The sequence below is a fragment of the Phyllobates terribilis genome, unplaced genomic scaffold, assembly GCF_046119375.1.
Source record: "Phyllobates terribilis strain yellow unplaced genomic scaffold, ASM4611937v1 Scaffold_74__1_contigs__length_7073193, whole genome shotgun sequence".
Lineage (NCBI taxonomy): Eukaryota > Metazoa > Chordata > Amphibia > Anura > Dendrobatidae > Phyllobates > Phyllobates terribilis.
In genome coordinates, this window is record NW_027362834.1 from 4,527,691 (window position 1) to 4,550,908 (window position 23,218).

The window sequence follows — 23,218 nt, forward strand, 5'->3', positions numbered from 1 at the left end:
AATGTTAATAAATAAAGGTAAAATTTCCAGCATATCAGCCCTTTCATTTTTATCAGGTGACCCATAAAAATTTAAAAACTGCCATCTTGTCCCATCAATAAAAGCCTTAACTAAAAGAATACGACCCGGTAAAATATCTTGGATAAAATCAATAGACACATTTCCCTTAAAAAGTATAGCTACCCCGGCTGATCCAGTTGCATTTGATCCAGACCAGACCGATGGACCATGTTTCCACTCTTCCTTATATTTTTTGTAAGAAATCTTATGAGGGATATGACATTCTTGTAAAAAGAAAACAGAAGCTGTAAAACAGGTTAAAAAATGTAAAACAGTAGCTCTTCTGGTCTTGGATCCTATGCCTCTCACATTGAGGGAAACACCACTAATGTCAGCCATCATAACAAATGGTTAGGAAGAAACAAAAACTGAACTTTACCTATCCGATGGACGGATCAGACCACTTGGACTTTCACCAACGCCCTCTTCTGAATCCACCGTTATCAAAGAGTCTTCATCATCGGAGAAGGAACATTCACTTAAATTAAGACCCGACGCTACTGGGGTGTAGCTCGGAAGGATATTGAGAGAAAGGTTACACTGGGTCTCCATAGGCTGACCATTTAGGTCCTCATCAGGTGGGTCTCCGAGAGGCTCCGCACTCCCCTGCTGACCCGCAGAGGGTCGTAACACAAGGGCAGGCTGCGCACATGGCGGAGCCTCAGAGTCCCCGGAGGCAGCCAGGTTCGGGGCCCCACCTGGGGCAGCAGAGCCCCGGGACCTCGGGATTCCAGAGTCTACACCCCCGTGAGGGGATGTATCCATCTCCTCCCTATTAGCCACCTCCACGGAACCATTATTTTTCTTATTATGAGACCTCACCAAATGCCACGTACCGCCCTCGCTCTCGTGAGACCCAGTGGGAATTTTGGGCTCGGTGTCAGCCTTTTGGCGCTCTTTTTTGGCCTTACCGACCGCCCCTTTATGATCTTTCTCAGCCTTCCTTTTAGCCTCCTTATGGTCTTTCAGCCAGCTCCTGGGCTCCTGTGAGTTACCTGTCATTGACTCGGAGGGATTGTTACTAGTCGAAGCGCCCTTATCACCTCCCGAGGCTCCAGGTTGCTGTTCCTCCTCCTGAGGGGTGGTCTGATTGGCCCGTCCATTCCCGGATGTCTTGGACTTCTCCTTTTGTTTTTGTTCATCCTCTCTGAACCTGTGAGGGCAAGAAAAATTGAAATGACCAGGTGTCCGACAAAAAGAGCATTTTTTTTCATTTGGGCACTCCTTTGTGTCATGTTCAGTACTGGCACAATTTCTACAAGTGGCACCACAACTATCCTTAGAGTGCCCATAGAGACCACAATACCTACAGAAAAGTGGCATTCCTGAGAAAAAAAAATCCCCATTAGTTTGCCCTATTTTAAATCGTGCTGGAGGAAGTCTCACACCTCCAGGGAATTTTGGGTCTCTTTCACATTTTACTAAAAACTTCCATTTTGAGGTCCAGATGTTAAACTCATTCAACACTTTCCCAATCAATTTCACACTTTTAAAATAAACTGACAAAAAGGAAATAACCTCTGGTGCCGTTATGAAGGGTGAGAAGATTTTCACAACCACCATCTTTACCTCATCCAGGACGTGCTTGATAATCTGAATCCCTTTTAGACCAGGGCTATTTTCTACCGACTTAACTCTGGACAAAACATCTTTGAAAATACCTTCGCCAGTAAAGGTTACATCATAGTCTCCACGTCGAGGATAATCCTGGATAGAAAGGATTTAGTTGGTTCTGACGTGGAGCAGTTTCTCAAGCACGTCCTGGACTACATATCCCAGATTCCGCATATCGGAACCACCAGCCGTAAAGCGGACCCTTATGGTGTTCTTGAGCCTCGCATATAGAGGCATGAGGTTGGGGTCAACCTCCATGGTATGGCGCAACAAAATGCAAATTGCAACCGCCTGCAATCTGCGCCTTCAGAGCTTTGTGATAAAGCACCTGAAGGCTGGGGGATCGCTGCCCGTTACCCTAGGACTAATCCCTCTCCCTAATAGCAGCAGGCAGGTGAAGCCCACCGAAGTGGACGATCCTGCCAGGCCAAGGAGAGGGGTACCTGAGTGCCCTTCAACTGAAACCTCCTGCTGTGAAGCACTTGGTCTCAGCCAAAAGGCCGAGAAGCGATAACCAGAATTGGTTTCCGACTACGGTGCCACCCAAGGATTCTGAAAAGTCCATTTGTGGAGATGGCCACCTGGACTCCCGTTAAGAAGACATGCTGTCAACCTCTAGATCCCTCACATGCCTGCACTTTTCGGCTTGCTGCTGCTGCAATCCACGCGTTTTAGATCTACATAACTCCACCTCTTTTAGCACAGTACCCTCAACCCCCGGCTGTTCCCACCCGCCTCAACACCGTTGGAAGGGAGGAGAACCAATTAAGGCGGGGGGGGGGGTGGAACGAGCAGCTGTCTACCCTTAGCAGGAGGGTTGCTGATTAATTACCTCTCCTGCTGCTGCTGCTGCTGGCTGTCCAGCAGCAGACTGAAGGTGGCTGCTGCTGTGCGCAGGTATATAAAGGCTCAGAGCCTATTATGACACGCGCAGCCAGCGTTCCATTGCCACATTCCGTCTACTGCAGGCGGGATACCTGGATGGCTGAATGTCACTGAGAAGCTCACAGAGACCGCCATAAGCAACAGTTTAAAAGAATGCCACAGACTAATCAACCAAACTTTTTGGGTTGGTTTCTCTTTTATAGTCTGCAGGCATTAAATGAAAGAAGTCAGTGTTCCAGCAGAGGGAGACAACGTTTCAGAAAAGGCATTGTAGCAAACCAAAAAAGAAATTTTAAGCGCAGCAGAGTAACCAGCTCACATACCTGTTAGCTCAGGTGAGTTTAAAAGGCTGCTGTTGATAACAAGGGCATTTGCTAAATAGATGGTGTGTGTGCAACAATATACTGAAAGGTCAATTATATTGTGCAGCTTATCTCACCACCTGTAGTTATTTAGGTGAAAGCTCCAAAATGCTTGCCTAATATGTCTGTTTATCCAAAAGGAAGTATAGAGGGAGAGCTAGATAGATAGCATTGCATTACATTACATTACATGGCAATGCAATGCACAGTTGCTGAAGTTGAACCAAAATGAGCTTGTCATCTGGCTTCTGCAACTTTTAACATGAAAAATCCAATGAGGAGAAGAAAAGCAAAGCCAAAGAGTCCATCCCAAAATCCGACAAACAAGCAAAATGAACAAAAAGCATTGAATTCAATTCTTTCTGATTTTAGAAACTGCATTAAAGAAGGGGTGCACCGGTCCTGGAGATACTGCAATACCAGGTCAATGCGTGGAGTGGACAGAGCAAGCTCTTTTTCCATCTCCCTGTTCTAAAAATCCATTTAATATATGGTCCCCAGATAGGGGACGTATCAGATATTAAACTGATAAGAACAGATACTACACTTGATCTTAGCCAAAAGGCCGAGAAGCGATAACCAGAATTGGTTTCCGACTACGGTGCCACCCAAGGATTCTGAAAAGTCCATTTGTGGAGATGGCCACCTGGACTCCCGTTAAGAAGACATGCTGTCAACCTCTAGATCCCTCACATGCCTGCACTTTTCGGCTTGCTGCTGCTGCAATCCACGCGTTTTAGATCTGCATAACTCCACCTCTTTTAGCACAGTACCCTCAACCCCCGGCTGTTCCCACCCGCCTCAACACCGTTGGAAGGGAGGAGAACCAATTAAGGCGGGGGGGGGTGGAACGAGCAGCTGTCTACCCTTAGCAGAAGGGTTGCTGATTAATTACCTCTCCTGCTGCTGCTGCTGGCTGTCCAGCAGCAGACTGAAGGTGGCTGCTGCTGTGCGCAGGTATATAAAGGCTCAGAGCCTATTATGACACGCGCAGCCAGCGTTCCATTGCCACATTCCGTCTACTGCAGGCGGGATACCTGGATGGCTGAATGTCACTGAGAAGCTCACAGAGACCGCCATAAGCAACAGTTTAAAAGAATGCCACAGACTAATCAACCAAACTTTTTGGGTTGGTTTCTCTTTTATAGTCTGCAGGCATTAAATGAAAGAAGTCAGTGTTCCAGCAGAGGGAGACAACGTTTCAGAAAAGGCATTGTAGCAAACCAAAAAAGAAATTTTAAGCGCAGCAGAGTAACCAGCTCACATACCTGTTAGCTCAGGTGAGTTTAAAAGGCTGCTGTTGATAACAAGGGCATTTGCTAAATAGATGGTGTGTGTGCAACAATATACTGAAAGGTCAATTATATTGTGCAGCTTATCTCACCACCTGTAGTTATTTAGGTGAAAGCTCCAAAATGCTTGCCTAATATGTCTGTTTATCCAAAAGGAAGTATAGAGGGAGAGCTAGATAGATAGCATTGCATTACATTACATTACATGGCAATGCAATGCACAGTTGCTGAAGTTGAACCAAAATGAGCTTGTCATGTGGCTTCTGCAACTTTTAACATGAAAAATCCAATGAGGAGAAGAAAAGCAAAGCCAAAGAGTCCATCCCAAAATCCGACAAACAAGCAAAATGAACAAAAAGCATTGAATTCAATTCTTTCTGATTTTAGAAACTGCATTAAAGAAGGGGTGCACCGGTCCTGAAGATACTGCAATACCAGGTCAATGCGTGGAGTGGACAGAGCAAGCTCTTTTTCCATCTCCCTGTTCTAAAAATCCATTTAATATATGGTCCCCAGATAGGGGACGTATCAGATATTAAACTGATAAGAACAGATACTACACTTGATCTTAGCCAAAAGGCCGAGAAGCGATAACCAGAATTGGTTTCCGACTACGGTGCCACCCAAGTATTCTGAAAAGTCCATTTGTGGAGATGGCCACCTGGACTCCCGTTAAGAAGACATGCTGTCAACCTCTAGATCCCTCACATGCCTGCACTTTTCGGCTTGCTGCTGCTACAATCCACGCGTTTTAGATCTGCATAACTCCACCTCTTTTAGCACAGTACCCTCAACCCCCGGCTGTTCCCACCCGCCTCAACACCGTTGGAAGGGAGGAGAACCAATTAAGGCGGGGGGGGGAGTGGAACGAGCAGCTGTCTACCCTTAGCAGGAGGGTTGCTGATTAATTACCTCTCCTGCTGCTGCTGCTGCTGGCTGTCCAGCAGCAGACTGAAGGTGGCTGCTGCTGTGCGCAGGTATATAAAGGCTCAGAGCCTATTATGACACGCACAGCCAGCGTTCCATTGCCACATTCCGTCTACTGCAGGCGGGATACCTGGATGGCTGAATGTCACTGAGAAGCTCACAGAGACCGCCATAAGCAACAGTTTAAAAGAATGCCACAGACTAATCAACCAAACTTTTTGGGTTGGTTTCTCTTTTATAGTCTGCAGGCATTAAATGAAAGAAGTCAGTGTTCCAGCAGAGGGAGACAACGTTTCAGAAAAGGCATTGTAGCAAACCAAAAAAGAAATTTTAAGCGCAGCAGAGTAACCAGCTCACATACCTGTTAGCTCAGGTGAGTTTAAAAGGCTGCTGTTGATAACAAGGGCATTTGCTAAATAGATGGTGTGTGTGCAACAATATACTGAAAGGTCAATTATATTGTGCAGCTTATCTCACCACCTGTAGTTATTTAGGTGAAAGCTCCAAAATGCTTGCCTAATATGTCTGTTTATCCAAAAGGAAGTATAGAGGGAGAGCTAGATAGATAGCATTGCATTACATTACATTACATGGCAATGCAATGCACAGTTGCTGAAGTTGAACCAAAATGAGCTTGTCATCTGGCTTCTGCAACTTTTAACATGAAAAATCCAATGAGGAGAAGAAAAGCAAAGCCAAAGAGTCCATCCCAAAATCCGACAAACAAGCAAAATGAACAAAAAGCATTGAATTCAATTCTTTCTGATTTTAGAAACTGCATTAAAGAAGGGGTGCACCGGTCCTGGAGATACTGCAATACCAGGTCAATGCGTGGAGTGGACAGAGCAAGCTCTTTTTCCATCTCCCTGTTCTAAAAATCCATTTAATATATGGTCCCCAGATAGGGGACGTATCAGATATTAAACTGATAAGAACAGATACTACACTTGATCTTAGCCAAAAGGCCGAGAAGCGATAACCAGAATTGGTTTCCGACTACGGTGCCACCCAAGGATTCTGAAAAGTCCATTTGTGGAGATGGCCACCTGGACTCCCGTTAAGAAGACATGCTGTCAACCTCTAGATCCCTCACATGCCTGCACTTTTCGGCTTGCTGCTGCTGCAATCCACGCGTTTTAGATCTGCATAACTCCACCTCTTTTAGCACAGTACCCTCAACCCCCGGCTGTTCCCACCCGCCTCAACACCGTTGGAAGGGAGGAGAACCAATTAAGGCGGGGGGGGGTGGAACGAGCAGCTGTCTACCCTTAGCAGGAGGGTTGCTGATTAATTACCTCTCCTGCTGCTGCTGCTGCTGGCTGTCCAGCAGCAGACTGAAGGTGGCTGCTGCTGTGCGCAGGTATATAAAGGCTCAGAGCCTATTATGACACGCGCAGCCAACGTTCCATTGCCACATTCCGTCTACTGCAGGCGGGATACCTGGATGGCTGAATGTCACTGAGAAGCTCACAGAGACCGCCATAAGCAACAGTTTAAAAGAATGCCACAGACTAATCAACCAAACTTTTTGGGTTGGTTTCTCTTTTATAGTCTGCAGGCATTAAATGAAAGAAGTCAGTGTTCCAGCAGAGGGAGACAACGTTTCAGAAAAGGCATTGTAGCAAACCAAAAAAGAAATTTTAAGCGCAGCAGAGTAACCAGCTCACATACCTGTTAGCTCAGGTGAGTTTAAAAGGCTGCTGTTGATAACAAGGGCATTTGCTAAATAGATGGTGTGTGTGCAACAATATACTGAAAGGTCAATTATATTGTGCAGCTTATCTCACCACCTGTAGTTATTTAGGTGAAAGCTCCAAAATGCTTGCCTAATATGTCTGTTTATCCAAAAGGAAGTATAGAGGGAGAGCTAGATAGATAGCATTGCATTACATTACATTACATGGCAATGCAATGCACAGTTGCTGAAGTTGAACCAAAATGAGCTTGTCATCTGGCTTCTGCAACTTTTAACATGAAAAATCCAAGGAGGAGAAGAAAAGCAAAGTCAAAGAGTCCATCCCAAAATCCGACAAACAAGCAAAATGAACAAAAAGCATTGAATTCAATTCTTTCTGATTTTAGAAACTGCATTAAAGAAGGGGTGCACCGGTCCTGGAGATACTGCAATACCAGGTCAATGCGTGGAGTGGACAGAGCAAGCTCTTTTTCCATCTCCCTGTTCTAAAAATCCATTTAATATATGGTCCCCAGATAGGGGACGTATCAGATATTAAACTGATAAGAACAGATACTACACTTGATCTTAGCCAAAAGGCCGAGAAGCGATAACCAGAATTGGTTTCCGACTACGGTGCCACCCAAGGATTCTGAAAAGTCCATTTGTGGAGATGGCCACCTGGACTCCCGTTAAGAAGACATGCTGTCAACCTCTAGATCCCTCACATGCCTGCACTTTTCGGCTTGCTGCTGCTGCAATCCACGCGTTTTAGATCTGCATAACTCCACCTCTTTTAGCACAGTACCCTCAACCCCCGGCTGTTCCCACCCGCCTCAACACCGTTGGAAGGGAGGAGAACCAATTAAGGCGGGGGGGGGTGGAACGAGCAGCTGTCTACCCTTAGCAGGAGGGTTGCTGATTAATTACCTCTCCTGCTGCTGCTGCTGCTGGCTGTCCAGCAGCAGACTGAAGGTGGCTGCTGCTGTGCGCAGGTATATAAAGGCTCAGAGCCTATTATGACACGCGCAGCCAGCGTTCCATTGCCACATTCCGTCTACTGCAGGCGGGATACCTGGATGGCTGAATGTCACTGAGAAGCTCACAGAGACCGCCATAAGCAACAGTTTAAAAGAATGCCACAGACTAATCAACCAAACTTTTTGGGTTGGTTTCTCTTTTATAGTCTGCAGGCATTAAATGAAAGAAGTCAGTGTTCCAGCAGAGGGAGACAACGTTTCAGAAAAGGCATTGTAGCAAACCAAAAAAGAAATTTTAAGCGCAGCAGAGTAACCAGCTCACATACCTGTTAGCTCAGGTGAGTTTAAAAGGCTGCTGTTGATAACAAGGGCATTTGCTAAATAGATGGTGTGTGTGCAACAATATACTGAAAGGTCAATTATATTGTGCAGCTTATCTCACCACCTGTAGTTATTTAGGTGAAAGCTCCAAAATGCTTGCCTAATATGTCTGTTTATCCAAAAGGAAGTATAGAGGGAGAGCTAGATAGATAGCATTGCATTACATTACATTACATGGCAATGCAATGCACAGTTGCTGAAGTTGAACCAAAATGAGCTTGTCATCTGGCTTCTGCAACTTTTAACATGAAAAATCCAATGAGGAGAAGAAAAGCAAAGCCAAAGAGTCCATCCCAAAATCCGACAAACAAGCAAAATGAACAAAAAGCATTGAATTCAATTCTTTCTGATTTTAGAAACTGCATTAAAGAAGGGGTGCACCGGTCCTGGAGATACTGCAATACCAGGTCAATGCGTGGAGTGGACAGAGCAAGCTCTTTTTCCATCTCCCTGTTCTAAAAATCCATTTAATATATGGTCCCCAGATAGGGGACGTATCAGATATTAAACTGATAAGAACAGATACTACACTTGATCTTAGCCAAAAGGCCGAGAAGCGATAACCAGAATTGGTTTCCGACTACGGTGCCACCCAAGGATTCTGAAAAGTCCATTTGTGGAGATGGCCACCTGGACTCCCGTTAAGAAGACATGCTGTCAACCTCTAGATCCCTCACATGCCTGCACTTTTCGGCTTGCTGCTGCTGCAATCCACGCGTTTTAGATCTGCATAACTCCACCTCTTTTAGCACAGTACCCTCAACCCCCGGCTGTTCCCACCCGCCTCAACACCGTTGGAAGGGAGGAGAACCAATTAAGGCGGGGGGGGGGGTGGAACGAGCAGCTGTCTACCCTTAGCAGGAGGGTTGCTGATTAATTACCTCTCCTGCTGCTGCTGCTGCTGGCTGTCCAGCAGCAGACTGAAGGTGGCTGCTGCTGTGCGCAGGTATATAAAGGCTCAGAGCCTATTATGACACGCGCAGCCAGCGTTCCATTGCCACATTCCGTCTACTGCAGGCGGGATACCTGGATGGCTGAATGTCACTGAGAAGCTCACAGAGACCGCCATAAGCAACAGTTTAAAAGAATGCCACAGACTAATCAACCAAACTTTTTGGGTTGGTTTCTCTTTTATAGTCTGCAGGCATTAAATGAAAGAAGTCAGTGTTCCAGCAGAGGGAGACAACGTTTCAGAAAAGGCATTGTAGCAAACCAAAAAAGAAATTTTAAGCGCAGCAGAGTAACCAGCTCACATACCTGTTAGCTCAGGTGAGTTTAAAAGGCTGCTGTTGATAACAAGGGCATTTGCTAAATAGATGGTGTGTGTGCAACAATATACTGAAAGGTCAATTATATTGTGCAGCTTATCTCACCACCTGTAGTTATTTAGGTGAAAGCTCCAAAATGCTTGCCTAATATGTCTGTTTATCCAAAAGGAAGTATAGAGGGAGAGCTAGATAGATAGCATTGCATTACATTACATTACATGGCAATGCAATGCACAGTTGCTGAAGTTGAACCAAAATGAGCTTGTCATCTGGCTTCTGCAACTTTTAACATGAAAAATCCAATGAGGAGAAGAAAAGCAAAGCCAAAGAGTCCATCCCAAAATCCGACAAACAAGCAAAATGAACAAAAAGCATTGAATTCAATTCTTTCTGATTTTAGAAACTGCATTAAAGAAGGGGTGCACCGGTCCTGGAGATACTGCAATACCAGGTCAATGCGTGGAGTGGACAGAGCAAGCTCTTTTTCCATCTCCCTGTTCTAAAAATCCATTTAATATATGGTCCCCAGATAGGGGACGTATCAGATATTAAACTGATAAGAACAGATACTACACTTGATCTTAGCCAAAAGGCCGAGAAGCGATAACCAGAATTGGTTTCCGACTACGGTGCCACCCAAGGATTCTGAAAAGTCCATTTGTGGAGATGGCCACCTGGACTCCCGTTAAGAAGACATGCTGTCAACCTCTAGATCCCTCACATGCCTGCACTTTTCGGCTTGCTGCTGCTGCAATCCACGCGTTTTAGATCTGCATAACTCCACCTCTTTTAGCACAGTACCCTCAACCCCCGGCTGTTCCCACCCGCCTCAACACCGTTGGAAGGGAGGAGAACCAATTAAGGCGGGGGGGGGTGGAACGAGCAGCTGTCTACCCTTAGCAGGAGGGTTGCTGATTAATTACCTCTCCTGCTGCTGCTGCTGCTGGCTGTCCAGCAGCAGACTGAAGGTGGCTGCTGCTGTGCGCAGGTATATAAAGGCTCAGAGCCTATTATGACACGCGCAGCCAGCGTTCCATTGCCACATTCCGTCTACTGCAGGCGGGATACCTGGATGGCTGAATGTCACTGAGAAGCTCACAGAGACCGCCATAAGCAACAGTTTAAAAGAATGCCACAGACTAATCAACCAAACTTTTTGGGTTGGTTTCTCTTTTATAGTCTGCAGGCATTAAATGAAAGAAGTCAGTGTTCCAGCAGAGGGAGACAACGTTTCAGAAAAGGCATTGTAGCAAACCAAAAAAGAAATTTTAAGCGCAGCAGAGTAACCAGCTCACATACCTGTTAGCTCAGGTGAGTTTAAAAGGCTGCTGTTGATAACAAGGGCATTTGCTAAATAGATGGTGTGTGTGCAACAATATACTGAAAGGTCAATTATATTGTGCAGCTTATCTCACCACCTGTAGTTATTTAGGTGAAAGCTCCAAAATGCTTGCCTAATATGTCTGTTTATCCAAAAGGAAGTATAGAGGGAGAGCTAGATAGATAGCATTGCATTACATTACATTACATGGCAATGCAATGCACAGTTGCTGAAGTTGAACCAAAATGAGCTTGTCATCTGGCTTCTGCAACTTTTAACATGAAAAATCCAATGAGGAGAAGAAAAGCAAAGCCAAAGAGTCCATCCCAAAATCCGACAAACAAGCAAAATGAACAAAAAGCATTGAATTCAATTCTTTCTGATTTTAGAAACTGCATTAAAGAAGGGGTGCACCGGTCCTGGAGATACTGCAATACCAGGCCAATGCGTGGAGTGGACAGAGCAAGCTCTTTTTCCATCTCCCTGTTCTAAAAATCCATTTAATATATGGTCCCCAGATAGGGGACGTATCAGATATTAAACTGATAAGAACAGATACTACACTTGATCTTAGCCAAAAGGCCGAGAAGCGATAACCAGAATTGGTTTCCGACTACGGTGCCACCCAAGGATTCTGAAAAGTCCATTTGTGGAGATGGCCACCTGGACTCCCGTTAAGAAGACATGCTGTCAACCTCTAGATCCCTCACATGCCTGCACTTTTCGGCTTGCTGCTGCTGCAATCCACGCGTTTTAGATCTGCATAACTCCACCTCTTTTAGCACAGTACCCTCAACCCCCGGCTGTTCCCACCCGCCTCAACACCGTTGGAAGGGAGGAGAACCAATTAAGGCGGGGGGGGGGGGGGTGGAACGAGCAGCTGTCTACCCTTAGCAGGAGGGTTGCTGATTAATTACCTCTCCTGCTGCTGCTGCTGCTGGCTGTCCAGCAGCAGACTGAAGGTGGCTGCTGCTGTGCGCAGGTATATAAAGGCTCAGAGCCTATTATGACACGCGCAGCCAGCGTTCCATTGCCACATTCCGTCTACTGCAGGCGGGATACCTGGATGGCTGAATGTCACTGAGAAGCTCACAGAGACCGCCATAAGCAGCAGTTTAAAAGAATGCCACAGACTAATCAACCAAACTTTTTGGGTTGGTTTCTCTTTTATAGTCTGCAGGCATTAAATGAAAGAAGTCAGTGTTCCAGCAGAGGGAGACAACGTTTCAGAAAAGGCATTGTAGCAAACCAAAAAAGAAATTTTAAGCGCAGCAGAGTAACCAGCTCACATACCTGTTAGCTCAGGTGAGTTTAAAAGGCTGCTGTTGATAACAAGGGCATTTGCTAAATAGATGGTGTGTGTGCAACAATATACTGAAAGGTCAATTATATTGTGCAGCTTATCTCACCACCTGTAGTTATTTAGGTGAAAGCTCCAAAATGCTTGCCTAATATGTCTGTTTATCCAAAAGGAAGTATAGAGGGAGAGCTAGATAGATAGCATTGCATTACATTACATTACATGGCAATGCAATGCACAGTTGCTGAAGTTGAACCAAAATGAGCTTGTCATCTGGCTTCTGCAACTTTTAACATGAAAAATCCAAGGAGGAGAAGAAAAGCAAAGTCAAAGAGTCCATCCCAAAATCCGACAAACAAGCAAAATGAACAAAAAGCATTGAATTCAATTCTTTCTGATTTTAGAAACTGCATTAAAGAAGGGGTGCACCGGTCCTGGAGATACTGCAATACCAGGTCAATGCGTGGAGTGGACAGAGCAAGCTCTTTTTCCATCTCCCTGTTCTAAAAATCCATTTAATATATGGTCCCCAGATAGGGGACGTATCAGATATTAAACTGATAAGAACAGATACTACACTTGATCTTAGCCAAAAGGCCGAGAAGCGATAACCAGAATTGGTTTCCGACTACGGTGCCACCCAAGGATTCTGAAAAGTCCATTTGTGGAGATGGCCACCTGGACTCCCGTTAAGAAGACATGCTGTCAACCTCTAGATCTCTCACATGCCTGCACTTTTCGGCTTGCTGCTGCTGCAATCCACGCGTTTTAGATCTGCATAACTCCACCTCTTTTAGCACAGTACCCTCAACCCCCGGCTGTTCCCACCCGCCTCAACACCGTTGGAAGGGAGGAGAACCAATTAAGGCGGGGGGGGGGTGGAACGAGCAGCTGTCTACCCTTAGCAGGAGGGTTGCTGATTAATTACCTCTCCTGCTGCTGCTGCTGCTGGCTGTCCAGCAGCAGACTGAAGGTGGCTGCTGCTGTGCGCAGGTATATAAAGGCTCAGAGCCTATTATGACACGCGCAGCCAGCGTTCCATTGCCACATTCCGTCTACTGCAGGCGGGATACCTGGATGGCTGAATGTCACTGAGAAGCTCACAGAGACCGCCATAAGCAACAGTTTAAAAGAATGCCACAGACTAATCAACCAAACTTTTTGGGTTGGTTTCTCTTTTATAGTCTGCAGGCATTAAATGAAAGAAGTCAGTGTTCCAGCAGAGGGAGACAACGTTTCAGAAAAGGCATTGTAGCAAACCAAAAAAGAAATTTTAAGTGCAGCAGAGTAACCAGCTCACATACCTGTTAGCTCAGGTGAGTTTAAAAGGCTGCTGTTGATAACAAGGGCATTTGCTAAATAGATGGTGTGTGTGCAACAATATACTGAAAGGTCAATTATATTGTGCAGCTTATCTCACCACCTGTAGTTATTTAGGTGAAAGCTCCAAAATGCTTGCCTAATATGTCTGTTTATCCAAAAGGAAGTATAGAGGGAGAGCTAGATAGATAGCATTGCATTACATTACATTACATGGCAATGCAATGCACAGTTGCTGAAGTTGAACCAAAATGAGCTTGTCATCTGGCTTCTGCAACTTTTAACATGAAAAATCCAATGAGGAGAAGAAAAGCAAAGCCAAAGAGTCCATCCCAAAATCCGACAAACAAGCAAAATGAACAAAAAGCATTGAATTCAATTCTTTCTGATTTTAGAAACTGCATTAAAGAAGGGGTGCACCGGTCCTGGAGATACTGCAATACCAGGTCAATGCGTGGAGTGGACAGAGCAAGCTCTTTTTCCATCTCCCTGTTCTAAAAATCCATTTAATATATGGTCCCCAGATAGGGGACGTATCAGATATTAAACTGATAAGAACAGATACTACACTTGATCTTAGCCAAAAGGCCGAGAAGCGATAACCAGAATTGGTTTCCGACTACGGTGCCACCCAAGGATTCTGAAAAGTCCATTTGTGGAGATGGCCACCTGGACTCCCGTTAAGAAGACATGCTGTCAACCTCTAGATCCCTCACATGCCTGCACTTTTCGGCTTGCTGCTGCTGCAATCCACGCGTTTTAGATCTGCATAACTCCACCTCTTTTAGCACAGTACCCTCAACCCCCGGCTGTTCCCACCCGCCTCAACACCGTTGGAAGGGAGGAGAACCAATTAAGGCGGGGGGGGGGTGGAACGAGCAGCTGTCTACCCTTAGCAGGAGGGTTGCTGATTAATTACCTCTCCTGCTGCTGCTGCTGCTGGCTGTCCAGCAGCAGACTGAAGGTGGCTGCTGCTGTGCGCAGGTATATAAAGGCTCAGAGCCTATTATGACACGCGCAGCCAGCGTTCCATTGCCACATTCCGTCTACTGCAGGCGGGATACCTGGATGGCTGAATGTCACTGAGAAGCTCACAGAGACCGCCATAAGCAACAGTTTAAAAGAATGCCACAGACTAATCAACCAAACTTTTTGGGTTGGTTTCTCTTTTATAGTCTGCAGGCATTAAATGAAAGAAGTCAGTGTTCCAGCAGAGGGAGACAACGTTTCAGAAAAGGCATTGTAGCAAACCAAAAAAGAAATTTTAAGCGCAGCAGAGTAACCAGCTCACATACCTGTTAGCTCAGGTGAGTTTAAAAGGCTGCTGTTGATAACAAGGGCATTTGCTAAATAGATGGTGTGTGTGCAACAATATACTGAAAGGTCAATTATATTGTGCAGCTTATCTCACCACCTGTAGTTATTTAGGTGAAAGCTCCAAAATGCTTGCCTAATATGTCTGTTTATCCAAAAGGAAGTATAGAGGGAGAGCTAGATAGATAGCATTGCATTACATTACATTACATGGCAATGCAATGCACAGTTGCTGAAGTTGAACCAAAATGAGCTTGTCATCTGGCTTCTGCAACTTTTAACATGAAAAATCCAATGAGGAGAAGAAAAGCAAAGCCAAAGAGTCCATCCCAAAATCCGACAAACAAGCAAAATGAACAAAAAGCATTGAATTCAATTCTTTCTGATTTTAGAAACTGCATTAAAGAAGGGGTGCACCGGTCCTGGAGATACTGCAATACCAGGCCAATGCGTGGAGTGGACAGAGCAAGCTCTTTTTCCATCTCCCTGTTCTAAAAATCCATTTAATATATGGTCCCCAGATAGGGGACGTATCAGATATTAAACTGATAAGAACAGATACTACACTTGATCTTAGCCAAAAGGCCGAGAAGCGATAACCAGAATTGGTTTCCGACTACGGTGCCACCCAAGGATTCTGAAAAGTCCATTTGTGGAGATGGCCACCTGGACTCCCGTTAAGAAGACATGCTGTCAACCTCTAGATCCCTCACATGCCTGCACTTTTCGGCTTGCTGCTGCTGCAATCCACGCGTTTTAGATCTGCATAACTCCACCTCTTTTAGCACAGTACCCTCAACCCCCGGCTGTTCCCACCCGCCTCAACACCGTTGGAAGGGAGGAGAACCAATTAAGGCGGGGGGGGGGGTGGAACGAGCAGCTGTCTACCCTTAGCAGGAGGGTTGCTGATTAATTACCTCTCCTGCTGCTGCTGCTGCTGGCTGTCCAGCAGCAGACTGAAGGTGGCTGCTGCTGTGCGCAGGTATACAAAGGCTCAGAGCCTATTATGACACGCGCAGCCAGCGTTCCATTGCCACATTCCGTCTACTGCAGGCGGGATACCTGGATGGCTGAATGTCACTGAGAAGCTCACAGAGACCGCCATAAGCAACAGTTTAAAAGAATGCCACAGACTAATCAATCAAACTTTTTGGGTTGGTTTCTCTTTTATAGTCTGCAGGCATTAAATGAAAGAAGTCAGTGTTCCAGCAGAGGGAGACAACGTTTCAGAAAAGGCATTGTAGCAAACCAAAAAAGAAATTTTAAGCGCAGCAGAGTAACCAGCTCACATACCTGTTAGCTCAGGTGAGTTTAAAAGGCTGCTGTTGATAACAAGGGCATTTGCTAAATAGATGGTGTGTGTGCAACAATATACTGAAAGGTCAATTATATTGTGCAGCTTATCTCACCACCTGTAGTTATTTAGGTGAAAGCTCCAAAATGCTTGCCTAATATGTCTGTTTATCCAAAAGGAAGTATAGAGGGAGAGCTAGATAGATAGCATTGCATTACATTACATTACATGGCAATGCAATGCACAGTTGCTGAAGTTGAACCAAAATGAGCTTGTCATCTGGCTTCTGCAACTTTTAACATGAAAAATCCAATGAGGAGAAGAAAAGCAAAGCCAAAGAGTCCATCCCAAAATCCGACAAACAAGCAAAATGAACAAAAAGCATTGAATTCAATTCTTTCTGATTTTAGAAACTGCATTAAAGAAGGGGTGCACCGGTCCTGGAGATACTGCAATACCAGGTCAATGCGTGGAGTGGACAGAGCAAGCTCTTTTTCCATCTCCCTGTTCTAAAAATCCATTTAATATATGGTCCCCAGATAGGGGACGTATCAGATATTAAACTGATAAGAACAGATACTACACTTGATCTTAGCCAAAAGGCCGAGAAGCGATAACCAGAATTGGTTTCCGACTACGGTGCCACCCAAGGATTCTGAAAAGTCCATTTGTGGAGATGGCCACCTGGACTCCCGTTAAGAAGACATGCTGTCAACCTCTAGATCCCTTACATGCCTGCACTTTTCGGCTTGCTGCTGCTGCAATCCACGCGTTTTAGATCTGCATAACTCCACCTCTTTTAGCACAGTACCCTCAACCCCCGGCTGTTCCCACCCGCCTCAACACCGTTGGAAGGGAGGAGAACCAATTAAGGCGGGGGGGGGGGGGGGGGTGGAACGAGCAGCTGTCTACCCTTAGCAGGAGGGTTGCTGATTAATTACCTCTCCTGCTGCTGCTGCTGCTGGCTGTCCAGCAGCAGACTGAAGGTGGCTGCTGCTGTGCGCAGGTATATAAAGGCTCAGAGCCTATTATGACACGCGCAGCCAGCGTTCCATTGCCACATTCCGTCTACTGCAGGCGGGATACCTGGATGGCTGAATGTCACTGAGAAGCTCACAGAGACCGCCATAAGCAACAGTTTAAAAGAATGCCACAGACTAATCAACCAAACTTTTTGGGTTGGTTTCTCTTTTATAGTCTGCAGGCATTAAATGAAAGAAGTCAGTGTTCCCGCAGAGGGAGACAACGTTTCAGAAAAGGCATTGTAGCAAACCAAAAAAGAAATTTTAAGCGCAGCAGAGTAACCAGCTCACATACCTGTTAGCTCAGGTGAGTTTAAAAGGCTGCTGTTGATAACAAGGGCATTTGCTAAATAGATGGTGTGTGTGCAACAATATACTGAAAGGTCAATTATATTGTGCAGCTTATCTCACCACCTGTAGTTATTTAGGTGAAAGCTCCAAAATGCTTGCCTAATATGTCTGTTTATCCAAAAGGAAGTATAGAGGGAGAGCTAGATAGATAGCATTGCATTACATTACATTACATGGCAATGCAATGCACAGTTGCTGAAGTTGAACCAAAATGAGCTTGTCATCTGGCTTCTGCAACTTTTAACATGAAAAATCCAATGAGGAGAAGAAAAGCAAAGCCAAAGAGTCCATCCCAAAATCCGACAAACAAGCAAAATGAACAAAAAGCATTGAATTCAATTCTTTCTGATTTTAGAAACTGCATTAAAGAAGGGGTGCACCGGTCCTGGAGATACTGCAATACCAGGTCAATGCGTGGAGTGGACAGAGCAAGCTCTTTTTCCATCTCCCTCTTCTAAAAATCCATTTAATATATGGTCCCCAGATAGGGGACGTATCAGATATTAAACTGATAAGAACAGATACTACACTTGATCTTAGCCAAAAGGCCGAGAAGCGATAACCAGAATTGGTTTCCGACTACGGTGCCACCCAAGGATTCTGAAAAGTCCATTTGTGGAGATGGCCACCTGGACTCCCGTTAAGAAGACATGCTGTCAACCTCTAGATCCCTCACATGCCTGCACTTTTCGGCTTGCTGCTGCTGCAATCCACGCGTTTTAGATCTGCATAACTCCACCTCTTTTAGCACAGTACCCTCAACCCCCGGCTGTTCCCACCCGCCTCAACACCGTTGGAAGGGAGGAGAACCAATTAAGGCGGGGGGTGGGGTGGAACGAGCAGCTGTCTACCCTTAGCAGGAGGGTTGCTGATTAATTACCTCTCCTGCTGCTGCTGCTGCTGGCTGTCCAGCAGCAGACTGAAGGTGGCTGCTGCTGTGCGCAGGTATATAAAGGCTCAGAGCCTATTATGACACGCGCAGCCAGCGTTCCATTGCCACATTCCGTCTACTGCAGGCGGGATACCTGGATGGCTGAATGTCACTGAGAAGCTCACAGAGACCGCCATAAGCAACAGTTTAAAAGAATGCCACAGACTAATCAACCAAACTTTTTGGGTTGGTTTCTCTTTTATAGTCTGCAGGCATTAAATGAAAGAAGTCAGTGTTCCAGCAGAGGGAGACAACGTTTCAGAAAAGGCATTGTAGCAAACCAAAAAAGAAATTTTAAGCGCAGCAGAGTAACCAGCTCACATACCTGTTAGCTCAGGTGAGTTTAAAAGGCTGCTGTTGATAACAAGGGCATTTGCTAAATAGATGGTGTGTGTGCAACAATATACTGAAAGGTCAATTATATTGTGCAGCTTATCTCACCACCTGTAGTTATTTAGGTGAAAGCTCCAAAATGCTTGCCTAATATGTCGGTTTATCCAAAAGGAAGTATAGAGGGAGAGCTAGATAGATAGCATTGCATTACATTACATTACATGGCAATGCAATGCACAGTTGCTGAAGTTGAACCAAAATGAGCTTGTCATCTGGCTTCTGCAACTTTTAACATGAAAAATCCAATGAGGAGAAGAAAAGCAAAGCCAAAGAGTCCATCCCAAAATCCGACAAACAAGCAAAATGAACAAAAAGCATTGAATTCAATTCTTTCTGATTTTAGAAACTGCATTAAAGAAGGGGTGCACCGGTCCTGGAGATACTGCAATACCAGGTCAATGCGTGGAGTGGACAGAGCAAGCTCTTTTTCCATCTCCCTGTTCTAAAAATCCATTTAATATATGGTCCCCAGATAGGGGACGTATCAGATATTAAACTGATAAGAACAGATACTACACTTGATCTTAGCCAAAAGGCCGAGAAGCGATAACCAGAATTGGTTTCCGACTACGGTGCCACCCAAGGATTCTGAAAAGTCCATTTGTGGAGATGGCCACCTGGACTCCCGTTAAGAAGACATGCTGTCAACCTCTAGATCCCTCACATGCCTGCACTTTTCGGCTTGCTGCTGCTGCAATCCACGCGTTTTAGATCTGCATAACTCCACCACTTTTAGCACAGTACCCTCAACCCCCGGCTGTTCCCACCCGCCTCAAAACCGTTGGAAGGGAGGAGAACCAATTAAGGCGTGGGGGTGGTGGAACGAGCAGCTGTCTACCCTTAGCAGGAGGGTTGCTGATTAATTACCTCTCCTGCTGCTGCTGCTGCTGGCTGTCCAGCAGCAGACTGAAGGTGGCTGCTGCTGTGCGCAGGTATATAAAGGCTCAGAGCCTATTATGACACGCGCAGCCAGCGTTCCATTGCCACATTCCGTCTACTGCAGGCGGGATACCTGGATGGCTGAATGTCACTGAGAAGCTCACAGAGACCGCCATAAGCAACAGTTTAAAAGAATGCCACAGACTAATCAACCAAACTTTTTGGGTTGGTTTCTCTTTTATAGTCTGCAGGCATTAAATGAAAGAAGTCAGTGTTCCAGCAGAGGGAGACAACGTTTCAGAAAAGGCATTGTAGCAAACCAAAAAAGAAATTTTAAGCACAGCAGAGTAACCAGCTCACATACCTGTTAGCTCAGGTGAGTTTAAAAGGCTGCTGTTGATAACAAGGGCATTTGCTAAATAGATGGTGTGTGTGCAACAATATACTGAAAGGTCAATTATATTGTGCAGCTTATCTCACCACCTGTAGTTATTTAGGTGAAAGCTCCAAAATGCTTGCCTAATATGTCTGTTTATCCAAAAGGAAGTATAGAGGGAGAGCTAGATAGATAGCATTGCATTACATTACATTACATGGCAATGCAATGCACAGTTGCTGAAGTTGAACCAAAATGAGCTTGTCATCTGGCTTCTGCAACTTTTAACATGAAAAATCCAATGAGGAGAAGAAAAGCAAAGCCAAAGAGCCATCCCAAAATCCGACAAACAAGCAAAATGAACAAAAAGCATTGAATTCAATTCTTTCTGATTTTAGAAACTGCATTAAAGAAGGGGTGCACCGGTCCTGGAGATACTGCAATACCAGGTCAATGCGCGGAGTGGACAGAGCAAGCTCTTTTTCCATCTCCCTGTTCTAAAAATCCATTTAATATATGGTCCCCAGATAGGGGACGTATCAGATACTAAACTGATAAGAACAGATACTACACTTGATCTTAGCCAAAAGGCCGAGAAGCGATAACCAGAATTGGTTTCCGACTACGGTGCCACCCAAGGATTCTGAAAAGTCCATTTGTGGAGATGGCCACCTGGACTCCCGTTAAGAAGACATGCTGTCAACCTCTAGATCCCTCACATGCCTGCACTTTTCGGCTTGCTGCTGCTGCAATCCACGCGTTTTAGATCTGCATAACTCCACCTCTTTTAGCACAGTACCCTCAACCCCCGGCTGTTCCCACCCGCCTCAAAACCGTTGGAAGGGAGGAGAACCAATTAAGGCGGGGGGGTGGTGGAACGAGCAGCTGTCTACCCTTAGCAGGAGGGTTGCTGATTAATTACCTCTCCTGCTGCTGCTGCTGCTGGCTGTCCAGCAGCAGACTGAAGGTGGCTGCTGCTGTGCGCAGGTATATAAAGGCTCAGAGCCTATTATGACACGCGCAGCCAGCGTTCCATTGCCACATTCCGTCTACTGCAGGCGGGATACCTGGATGGCTGAATGTCACTGAGAAGCTCACAGAGACCGCCATAAGCAACAGTTTAAAAGAATGCCACAGACTAATCAACCAAACTTTTTGGGTTGGTTTCTCTTTTATAGTCTGCAGGCATTAAATGAAAGAAGTCAGTGTTCCAGCAGAGGGAGACAACGTTTCAGAAAAGGCATTGTAGCAAACCAAAAAAGAAATTTTAAGCGCAGCAGAGTAACCAGCTCACATACCTGTTAGCTCAGGTGAGTTTAAAAGGCTGCTGTTGATAACAAGGGCATTTGCTAAATAGATGGTGTGTGTGCAACAATATACTGAAAGGTCAATTATATTGTGCAGCTTATCTCACCACCTGTAGTTATTTAGGTGAAAGCTCCAAAATGCTTGCCTAATATGTCTGTTTATCCAAAAGGAAGTATAGAGGGAGAGCTAGATAGATAGCATTGCATTACATTACATTACATGGCAATGCAATGCACAGTTGCTGAAGTTGAACCAAAATGAGCTTGTCATCTGGCTTCTGCAACTTTTAACATGAAAAATCCAATGAGGAGAAGAAAAGCAAAGCCAAAGAGTCCATCCCAAAATCCGACAAACAAGCAAAATGAACAAAAAGCATTGAATTCAATTCTTTCTGATTTTAGAAACTGCATTAAAGAAGGGGTGCACCGGTCCTGGAGATACTGCAATACCAGGTCAATGCGTGGAGTGGACAGAGCAAGCTCTTTTTCCATCTCCCTGTTCTAAAAATCCATTTAATATATGGTCCCCAGATAGGGGACGTATCAGATATTAAACTGATAAGAACAGATACTACACTTGATCTTAGCCAAAAGGCCGAGAAGCGATAACCAGAATTGGTTTCCGACTACGGTGCCACCCAAGGATTCTGAAAAGTCCATTTGTGGAGATGGCCACCTGGACTCCCGTTAAGAAGACATGCTGTCAACCTCTAGATCCCTCACATGCCTGCACTTTTCGGCTTGCTGCTGCTGCAATCCACGCGTTTTAGATCTGCATAACTCCACCTCTTTTAGCACAGTACCCTCAACCCCCGGCTGTTCCCACCCGCCTCAACACCGTTGGAAGGGAGGAGAACCAATTAAGGCGGGGGGGGGGTGGAACGAGCAGCTGTCTACCCTTAGCAGGAGGGTTGCTGATTAATTACCTCTCCTGCTGCTGCTGCTGCTGGCTGTCCAGCAGCAGACTGAAGGTGGCTGCTGCTGTGCGCAGGTATATAAAGGCTCAGAGCCTATTATGACACGCGCAGCCAGCGTTCCATTGCCACATTCCGTCTACTGCAGGCGGGATACCTGGATGGCTGAATGTCACTGAGAAGCTCACAGAGACCGCCATAAGCAACAGTTTAAAAGAATGCCACAGACTAATCAACCAAACTTTTTGGGTTGGTTTCTCTTTTATAGTCTGCAGGCATTAAATGAAAGAAGTCAGTGTTCCAGCAGAGGGAGACAACGTTTCAGAAAAGGCATTGTAGCAAACCAAAAAAGAAATTTTAAGCGCAGCAGAGTAACCAGCTCACATACCTGTTAGCTCAGGTGAGTTTAAAAGGCTGCTGTTGATAACAAGGGCATTTGCTAAATAGATGGTGTGTGTGCAACAATATACTGAAAGGTCAATTATATTGTGCAGCTTATCTCACCACCTGTAGTTATTTAGGTGAAAGCTCAAAAATGCTTGCCTAATATGTCTGTTTATCCAAAAGGAAGTATAGAGGGAGAGCTAGATAGATAGCATTGCATTACATTACATTACATGGCAATGCAATGCACAGTTGCTGAAGTTGAACCAAAATGAGCTTGTCATCTGGCTTCTGCAACTTTTAACATGAAAAATCCAATGAGGAGAAGAAAAGCAAAGCCAAAGAGTCCATCCCAAAATCCGACAAACAAGCAAAATGAACAAAAAGCATTGAATTCAATTCTTTCTGATTTTAGAAACTGCATTAAAGAAGGGGTGCACCGGTCCTGGAGATACTGCAATACCAGGTCAATGCGTGGAGTGGACAGAGCAAGCTCTTTTTCCATCTCCCTGTTCTAAAAATCCATTTAATATATGGTCCCCAGATAGGGGACGTATCAGATATTAAACTGATAAGAACAGATTTTTTGATTGAAGCTGCATCCAAGGCACTGAAAAATGTGACCGAAGTCACACCAAAACAGCGCACGAGGCGAGGATTCATGTGGA

General features: G+C 45.3%; 16 non-coding genes across 16 annotated transcripts; all 16 read right to left on the reverse strand.

Moving 5' to 3' along the window:
- Positions 1–3,307: 3,307 nt before the first annotated feature.
- On the reverse strand, positions 3,308–3,498 carry LOC141195661 (U2 spliceosomal RNA). The gene has a single exon (XR_012268240.1). It is a non-coding gene; the product is annotated as a U2 spliceosomal RNA (small nuclear RNA).
- Positions 3,499–4,614: 1,116 nt separating this feature from the next.
- Positions 4,615–4,805, reverse strand: LOC141195904 (U2 spliceosomal RNA). The gene has a single exon (XR_012268475.1). It is a non-coding gene; the product is annotated as a U2 spliceosomal RNA (small nuclear RNA).
- Positions 4,806–5,926: 1,121 nt separating this feature from the next.
- On the reverse strand, positions 5,927–6,117 carry LOC141195662 (U2 spliceosomal RNA). Its single transcript, XR_012268241.1, has one exon. It is a non-coding gene; the product is annotated as a U2 spliceosomal RNA (small nuclear RNA).
- Positions 6,118–7,236: 1,119 nt separating this feature from the next.
- On the reverse strand, positions 7,237–7,427 carry LOC141195663 (U2 spliceosomal RNA). Its single transcript, XR_012268242.1, has one exon. It is a non-coding gene; the product is annotated as a U2 spliceosomal RNA (small nuclear RNA).
- Positions 7,428–8,546: 1,119 nt separating this feature from the next.
- On the reverse strand, positions 8,547–8,737 carry LOC141195665 (U2 spliceosomal RNA). The gene has a single exon (XR_012268244.1). It is a non-coding gene; the product is annotated as a U2 spliceosomal RNA (small nuclear RNA).
- Positions 8,738–9,858: 1,121 nt separating this feature from the next.
- LOC141195666 (U2 spliceosomal RNA) lies at positions 9,859–10,049 on the reverse strand. Its single transcript, XR_012268245.1, has one exon. It is a non-coding gene; the product is annotated as a U2 spliceosomal RNA (small nuclear RNA).
- A 1,119-nt stretch (positions 10,050–11,168) lies between these two features.
- On the reverse strand, positions 11,169–11,359 carry LOC141195730 (U2 spliceosomal RNA). Its single transcript, XR_012268308.1, has one exon. It is a non-coding gene; the product is annotated as a U2 spliceosomal RNA (small nuclear RNA).
- A 1,124-nt stretch (positions 11,360–12,483) lies between these two features.
- Positions 12,484–12,674, reverse strand: LOC141195667 (U2 spliceosomal RNA). Its single transcript, XR_012268246.1, has one exon. It is a non-coding gene; the product is annotated as a U2 spliceosomal RNA (small nuclear RNA).
- A 1,120-nt stretch (positions 12,675–13,794) lies between these two features.
- LOC141195668 (U2 spliceosomal RNA) lies at positions 13,795–13,985 on the reverse strand. Its single transcript, XR_012268247.1, has one exon. It is a non-coding gene; the product is annotated as a U2 spliceosomal RNA (small nuclear RNA).
- Positions 13,986–15,105: 1,120 nt separating this feature from the next.
- LOC141195731 (U2 spliceosomal RNA) lies at positions 15,106–15,296 on the reverse strand. Its single transcript, XR_012268309.1, has one exon. It is a non-coding gene; the product is annotated as a U2 spliceosomal RNA (small nuclear RNA).
- A 1,121-nt stretch (positions 15,297–16,417) lies between these two features.
- LOC141195669 (U2 spliceosomal RNA) lies at positions 16,418–16,608 on the reverse strand. Its single transcript, XR_012268248.1, has one exon. It is a non-coding gene; the product is annotated as a U2 spliceosomal RNA (small nuclear RNA).
- Positions 16,609–17,735: 1,127 nt separating this feature from the next.
- On the reverse strand, positions 17,736–17,926 carry LOC141195738 (U2 spliceosomal RNA). The gene has a single exon (XR_012268316.1). It is a non-coding gene; the product is annotated as a U2 spliceosomal RNA (small nuclear RNA).
- Positions 17,927–19,047: 1,121 nt separating this feature from the next.
- Positions 19,048–19,238, reverse strand: LOC141195670 (U2 spliceosomal RNA). Its single transcript, XR_012268249.1, has one exon. It is a non-coding gene; the product is annotated as a U2 spliceosomal RNA (small nuclear RNA).
- A 1,119-nt stretch (positions 19,239–20,357) lies between these two features.
- Positions 20,358–20,548, reverse strand: LOC141196140 (U2 spliceosomal RNA). Its single transcript, XR_012268705.1, has one exon. It is a non-coding gene; the product is annotated as a U2 spliceosomal RNA (small nuclear RNA).
- Positions 20,549–21,668: 1,120 nt separating this feature from the next.
- LOC141195671 (U2 spliceosomal RNA) lies at positions 21,669–21,859 on the reverse strand. Its single transcript, XR_012268250.1, has one exon. It is a non-coding gene; the product is annotated as a U2 spliceosomal RNA (small nuclear RNA).
- Positions 21,860–22,979: 1,120 nt separating this feature from the next.
- On the reverse strand, positions 22,980–23,161 carry LOC141196225 (U2 spliceosomal RNA). Its single transcript, XR_012268789.1, has one exon. It is a non-coding gene; the product is annotated as a U2 spliceosomal RNA (small nuclear RNA).
- Positions 23,162–23,218: the final 57 nt, after the last annotated feature.